We start from the raw sequence: 7,119 nt of genomic DNA, 5'->3' as shown, positions 1-7,119 counted from the left end.
CCTATCGAGGTCTGCGTTCGGAATTCTAATAGAGGTCAATGGGCGACCTCTGGCGATTTTTCTTTGCAAAAGTAAGTTTTCCCATAGTAAATCCCATACAAACTTTGAACGGCTGGCGCTAAAATATAGTTTCACCGATCGAGCTGAAATTTTGCACAGTTGTTATGGGACTTAAATGCAATCCAAAAAGTGGACTGGAGCGAGAATTTAAATTTTGTCCCACGCTAGTGTCCATTCAAATTCAATTTTTCAATTCCCGGATTTTTCCCGGATGCCCAAAAGTTCAAAACCGAATGACATCATGGTTGTGCAACTTCACATTTTAGGCATTTTTAAAAGAAAAATATTTGATCTAACTTTCAAAATGTTCGTTTTCAAGCTATGGATTTTAAAGCAATATTCTCAATTACTTTTTTTCCCCTGGGCTTGGGATTATATTTTCCAGGGAGCGATGAATTTTGACAAATGATCGCTGATGTTAGTAGTTTGATTAGATGTTGGGTGAATTTCAAAGCAATGGCAACCTTTTTATTACAAAATTTAGATTTTATCTTCTGACCTTAAGATTCTGGTTATACTACTGTACTATGCAGTTGGGCTGCACTAGGCTATCCCTCATGTAAATTGCTTTCACTTCGGGAAAATATAATTTCAAGATAACGAGAAGATTACGAACTGAGGGTGGGTTAGGAGCACAATCAGACCCTTGAATGTGCAATGTGGGGTAGTAATTGGGAATGCCATTGACGGTTTGTAATCTTCTACGAGGTTTTCGAAAACCAACAGGGCGCGTGCACCGGGTTGCGGATAGGAGCAAAGGGAGATCAATAGCATCTACCTAAAATAATAGAGCAAAAAGCCGTTCCATGATTAGGTAATGTTTAGCGATCTTCTATGGTGTTCTAGTACTATAAAATTCTTCACTCACTGGGAATTCTGGCCTTGATAATATCAATAGTGATAAAAACATAAAATAATACCTAATACTTAATAAGTACAATGTAGCTTCAATGTAGTAATAAATTAAATAAAATAAATTTTCTATACTTGACAAGGTTTTGAAGACAATCAATGAGTGAAAGAACTACCTATTAGAAAAGGCACATCAGCTAAGTCTATACATATACAAATGTTGGTCATAGGGTCATGGCGAGCATTCGGTATGTATGTCTATGACTGATTCTTATCTAATAGGGGCACTAGAAGACCACGCGGACAATTTCGAAACAAATTATTTTTATACATCGGTCTTACGATCCGAAAGGCTCAGCTATCCTGCAAAGTCATTTTATAAGCTATTCATTACTATTGTTTAATTGTTTATAATTATAACAAAACTACATAATTAACTCATTACTAATCACTGTTCCTATATTCTCTTTTTCTCTCCTTCTTATTTGTTGCATGATTATGAGCATCACTAATATAATGCATGAGCATGCACAATAAGAATAATTTCAGGATTGAAAGCAGTACATGGATACCTAGATAGAATAGCTTCGAAAAGGGCGCTCTAAATATAATATTTCTGGTCAGGGAAGTATTATCATCAAGGGTATGTAAATTTTTTCCATTATTTACACCTAGATCACACAAACAAATAAACTAATAATATCAAATATTTTTAAAATATTTTTATATAAATCAGCATCGTCAATCAGTGCAAAAACAGATAAAGTTTGTAAAGTTATCACCATCGATTTAATTGCGCTCTGTATAGTAATGTTCAATCAGTATCAAAATCTCCTAAAGCGTCGCATTGTGAAATCAGCAGCCCTTAGCATCACTCTCATATTGTTATTATTTTGTTGTTTATATATTCTTTCTTACTTGTACAATGGCCGATCTATTTGGAATTTTAATAAGTCAAATCAAACTTCAAAACACAAATTAAATTGCTTTCAGCACATTTACATTTTGCAGCATTAAGCGCATTACTGTGTCAAGTCTTTTCCATTCCCTATACCCTACCCCAACCCTTCTTATCCTTTCCGATGGTGTTCAAGTGGTCCGCACTATTACGGCCATTACCTATCCCTTCCCCCGGCTTTGGACTGACTTGCGCTCTCATTGCCCCACCAAACGCTGCAAAATGAAAATGAAAAAAAATGAAATATTCTCAATTACTTTTTTTTCTTTTCACGATAACAAATTTTATTCAGTGAGATAACATCAGAACATCTTTTCATTTTTATGCTTTAACCTGTCAAATATTGCATTACCATTACCGTTCCATAAATAATGAATCGAACAGAGTAAAGGATTAATTCAATTTAATAATAAAGCCTTAAAAGGGGTTTTAGAAATTATCCAGCTTCTTGCTTTTGGATGTCAAATATAAAGTAATATAGAAGTAATCAAAACATTTCCAACTTTTTTTTCTTTTTACATACAAAATGATCAATTTTTTGGATAATTTATCTAAGTGTTTTATGAAAAAACGTGAGTTAAAAACGTTTGTAATTTTGAAATGGTTTTGGACAAACAGATTAAAAAGAGTTATTGAATAATCTAACGGACCAAGACTAAGGATATTTACGCAAACTTCCATGAGTTGTCAGAACTGAAGGGGCCAAAATACGGAGTATGCCGTGCACCCAATAGAAGTCATAGGAAATTCAGAGAAATTTTAAAATGATATAAAAAATCGGCCCTAAATTTAGATTATTCTTCCACAAATCAGCATTGTTTATAATGGCCAACTCATGCTCTACGGAGAATGTGTTCAGAATTATGCTTGAAACATGATCCATAGCAGATTCATGTAGAAATTCTTGATCTGAATCACTTCTCGTTGAATCCAACAGAGATCTTTATGACATAAACGATATCTCGCAAAAAAAAAAAAACAATTGCTTGCTTTGCAGAATGATGATATTTCATGGAAGAACTCTGAACAAGCATCTTCCCAGCAATATATCCAAGATTTTTCCGAGAATATTGTCAAAAAAATAAACAAAAATCTGCTCAAGAATACCATTTATTTACCCATCAAAAAGCTCCTCAAGAATTCAGTTAGGATCTCACAAACAATACACTGAGAAAGAGTACTTAAATGTAAATCTGCTGAAATCTATACAAAATCTCGTCATGGACTTCATAAGGACTTTGTCATAGGCAGTGTTGTTAGCAATCACGGCACCGTAAGTTCGGGTGAGATTTACCACCATGTCACGCGATTTTGTTTGTTACCAATAGGCCACCGAAATCAATGCAACCTCTCGTAAATGTTGTTTGTCTTAAATATTGTCGAATTGTGTGTAGTGAAGAATCTCCAGAATCACCTTGAGTGTGGTATTGAAAGACAAATTGAATCAACGAGTTGAACATGGTGTCAGCCTGAAAGTTTGTGAGGATGCTTAAAATATATTTCCAAACAGAGTTTACCATTAAAATGTGTACCAAGTTGCTCGTTTTACTGAAATAATTGAATTTCTGTTACATTTTAAGAACATCCTTTGGAAATTGCATACATTTAGGCGTTTCCCGTGGTATCTCCTTAACATTTAATAATTTATTATTTTCATAATTATTGTCTTGTTAAGAACTTCGCTATTCTATTTGCATATTCGGATGTAGAGTTGATGTTGGCATTTATAATAATCAAATTGACAAGTGATAAATTTCACCTTGAAATGGGATCCTGTTTTTATTTCAGAGATGACATTTGTTAGAAAATTTCGGTACATGGGTCTTCGAGGTTCACCATCGTGTATGGTATTGATAACAGAACTAAGAATACCAGACCAGACCAGAAAAACAGTGAAAAATTATCATTTTCACCCGAAATTACGGTAGTCGACACGTTTTTGTTGACATTCGATAGTCTTTGCCTTCAGCTTTCAAAACCCGAGCGATCAAATGAACGTACTACACAAAAACGTCAAGCGAATGCTGCTGATCACGATGGCGTCACTAGAAAGCAAGGCGGTCCACTGTATACTCAGGTGACACATTATGCTCACTTTATGCGAAAAACCAGAGCGGGTGTGGTGAGGAAGGGCTGGCCGTTTTGTTTACAAACATTGGTGCCGTGTTGGCTCAGCTGTCAATTTGTTGTGGCTTCGCGAAAGTTAGTAAATTTAATTACGCAAATTCGACTAGTTTGATGAAGCTGGAAACCGATTTAACGGTGGAGATGTTGGCCAGCGGTATCTGGAAGGATCTCATGTTCAAGCCGTACAATTCGATGCCCTGGGCGTGCCTCCGGAGCGTGGACAACTGCATCCCCTGATGAAGGTTCGTTCCGAATTCCGATCGATTTCCTGGAGATGGGGATTCTCCGAAATGCCAACGAACAACTTTGTGGAGTCGAGCTTCTGGAACTTTGATGCCTTGTATGTGCCCTCAACAACATCCGGCCCGCGATCAACAGGCTACTTTCCTCGTTTCGCATCCCAAACTGAGCAATAAGTTCCCAATGCAACTGCTGGACGAAGTTAGAGATTCACACGAAATCGGAACGGATGGTTCCATTGGATATCGGTACAACTGGAACTTGAGGAGGCGGAAAAACGTTCTCCGAACGCATACGACCCGAGTCAGTGCTCCGCATGCTGTACAAAGTGGTCCGTCAGGAGGGTGGTTTCAACCAGTCAAATACTTCAGCATCGATAAGGTTTTCCGAAACAAAACTTTGGATGCAACGCATTTGGCGGAGTTCTATCAGGTGGAAGGTGTAGTTGCGGATTACGGACTGACGGCTGGGCGATCTTATCGGAACGTTCAATGCTTTCTTCAACAAGCTTGGCATCAACGGAGCTGGAGTATAAACCGACGATCAATCGGTGTACGGAACCCGTCGATGGAAATTTTTCTGCTTTCATCCGGGTCTGCAGCGGTGGATCGAGGTAGGAAACTCCGGTGTCTTCCATCCGGAAATGTTACGTCCGCTGGGCGTCCCGGAGGGCGTCAACGTCATCGCCTGGGGTCTATCGCTGGAGCGGCCAACGATGATCAAGTATGTCATCAACAACATTCGGGATTTGATTGGAGCCAAGGTCGACCTGAAGATGGTGCAGGATGGACCGATCTGCCGGATGAACCGCAGAAAGGTGAGATGTTTTTGATTTTATTCTATCCGTAATCTATACCGTTTGAAACGTAAATAATATCAAACTTCTTAGCCGACACCCTGGATTCGCGGGCACCGTTCAAACAGAAATAAAATTTTATTATTTATAATGATAAAATACAAATTTTACATCTATTTCAAGAGTTTAATGCAAATGGTGAGGGTATATCTGTTGAATAAAAATAAGCTATGTACGTGAAGGCCCATACTCAGCGCACTTAAGGCTTTTCAAAATTCAAACAGCTGTAATTAATTGGAAAACAAAAACACAATACTCTGAAATTTTTGGAGAAATACTTATTGATCTTATGTATAAGGAAAAAATATAAAAGCTTCACTAATTAATGATTTTATTGCAAATTTTTAATTTTTCTCAAGGGTGTCCGTTAGACTGATGCAAATTTTGAAGTTTTTGCTTCCCCCCCTATGCTTAAACGAAGTCCAATTATAAAAATCATTCTCCCAAAATTTGAAGTGATTCGGAGAAATTTTTTTTTGTGCACACGCCATTTGAAGTTTATATGGAAATTACTAGGGGAACTGGGGGTAAAATGAACACCTTAAGCAATTTTCATGTTTTTCTTGCTTATGAAGCTTTCAGATTCTTTTTCAATTTCTTAGAAATTAGAGAAGGATGTTTATGCAATGTAACAAGTTGAAAAATTGTGATGGAATTAGAATTTTATCAACATTATTATAATTTTTGAAAATTTTCTTTCCACAGAGTCAATGTTCCAAACATGTGGGTAAAATGAACATGTAACGGGGTAATATGAAACATATACTTGGGGGTAAAATGAACATATAATGGGGGTAATATGAACAATATACGGGGGTAAATGAACATGTAGTGGGGGTAAAATGAACACCTTTGAAATTGAACGAGGTGCGGCAAGATGCTTGGCATTTGGTGCAATGTTCAATGCATATCTCACGGACAATCGAATCGATGGAACGTTTGCCGCGACCATTTGGATGGCTGTCCATGTATGTCTTTGTATTTCCAGTACAAAATCCAGTAGTATTCACCCTGCAATGGTGTTCATATTACCCCATCTCGAGTGGTTCATTTTACCCCCAAAGAATCAACATCTTCAAATCATTTGTTCTACCGAAATTAGGACATAATAATACTTTCAATTTCCGTCTACTTATCATAAATACTTTAAAGATATGATGTGCTACGTAGTCAAATAGATTTTTGATGGTTTTTACATAAAAAATTTTACATAAAAACTTTAAATTCCAGGAGTGAAAATTTACATCACATGAGAAAACGGAGAGGCGTACTCTGTTTTTGTTTACTTTTCCTGCTGGTGACAGTTCTAGATCGCGCTAGAGTTGTCGAAATAGTTCCTTAGTCTAAGGATTCAGGATGGTGCAATGTTTTGCATAGATATATAGCATAATTACCTGTAAAACACAAACCTGTTCATTTTACCCGCCCTGTTCATTTTACCCACAGCTCCCTATGGGAAAGGCGAACCTTTTGTGTTCAGTCCTCTAACTGCTCGTCATAATAATCAATGGAAAAGTGAACATACTCTTCTCATGTGAAATTCTTCCCAGCTACAACTTTGCCGAAGACCACATTTTGATTGGACGTAAGGATAATTTGTCATCATTGATAACAAATTCTAAATCATGCTGAGATGATCATTCACTTATTTTCAGAGCAACACTGCTTTTTTGCTGTAGAACATAGTAGCCTGGATTACTTTGATCAATTCTTTCCCGCCAGGAACACCAACTGTTGCCTGCCGAGCAGTTGGTTAAGCATGCAAAATACTAACCCACTTTATGATTATGAATAGCAATTTATCCTGACGTCCAATCAAAATGTGGTCTTCGGCAACGTTGTAGCTGAAAGCATTTCACATGAGTAGAGTTTGTTCACTTTTCCATAAAATATTATGACGACGAGATAGAGGGTTGAACACAAAAGGTTGGCGTTTTCCATAGTAATCTCCATAATAAACTTCAAATGCGTGTGCACAAACAAATTTCTTCCCGAATCACTTCAAACTTTGGAAGGATGCTTACCA

At 37.1% G+C, this 7,119-nt stretch overlaps 1 pseudogene; it reads left to right on the top strand.

Annotated features, from left to right (window-relative positions):
- Positions 1–4,075: 4,075 nt before the first annotated feature.
- On the top strand, positions 4,076–5,071 carry LOC110680331 (annotated as a pseudogene).
- The last annotated feature ends 2,048 nt before the right edge of the window (positions 5,072–7,119 follow it).

This window comes from Aedes aegypti, unplaced genomic scaffold (assembly GCF_002204515.2).
Source record: "Aedes aegypti strain LVP_AGWG unplaced genomic scaffold, AaegL5.0 Primary Assembly AGWG_AaegL5_hic_scaff_1200_PBJ_arrow, whole genome shotgun sequence".
Lineage (NCBI taxonomy): Eukaryota > Metazoa > Arthropoda > Insecta > Diptera > Culicidae > Aedes > Aedes aegypti.
Note: the sequence above shows the minus strand (reverse complement) of the source record. Positions and strands in the feature narration are given on the sequence as shown.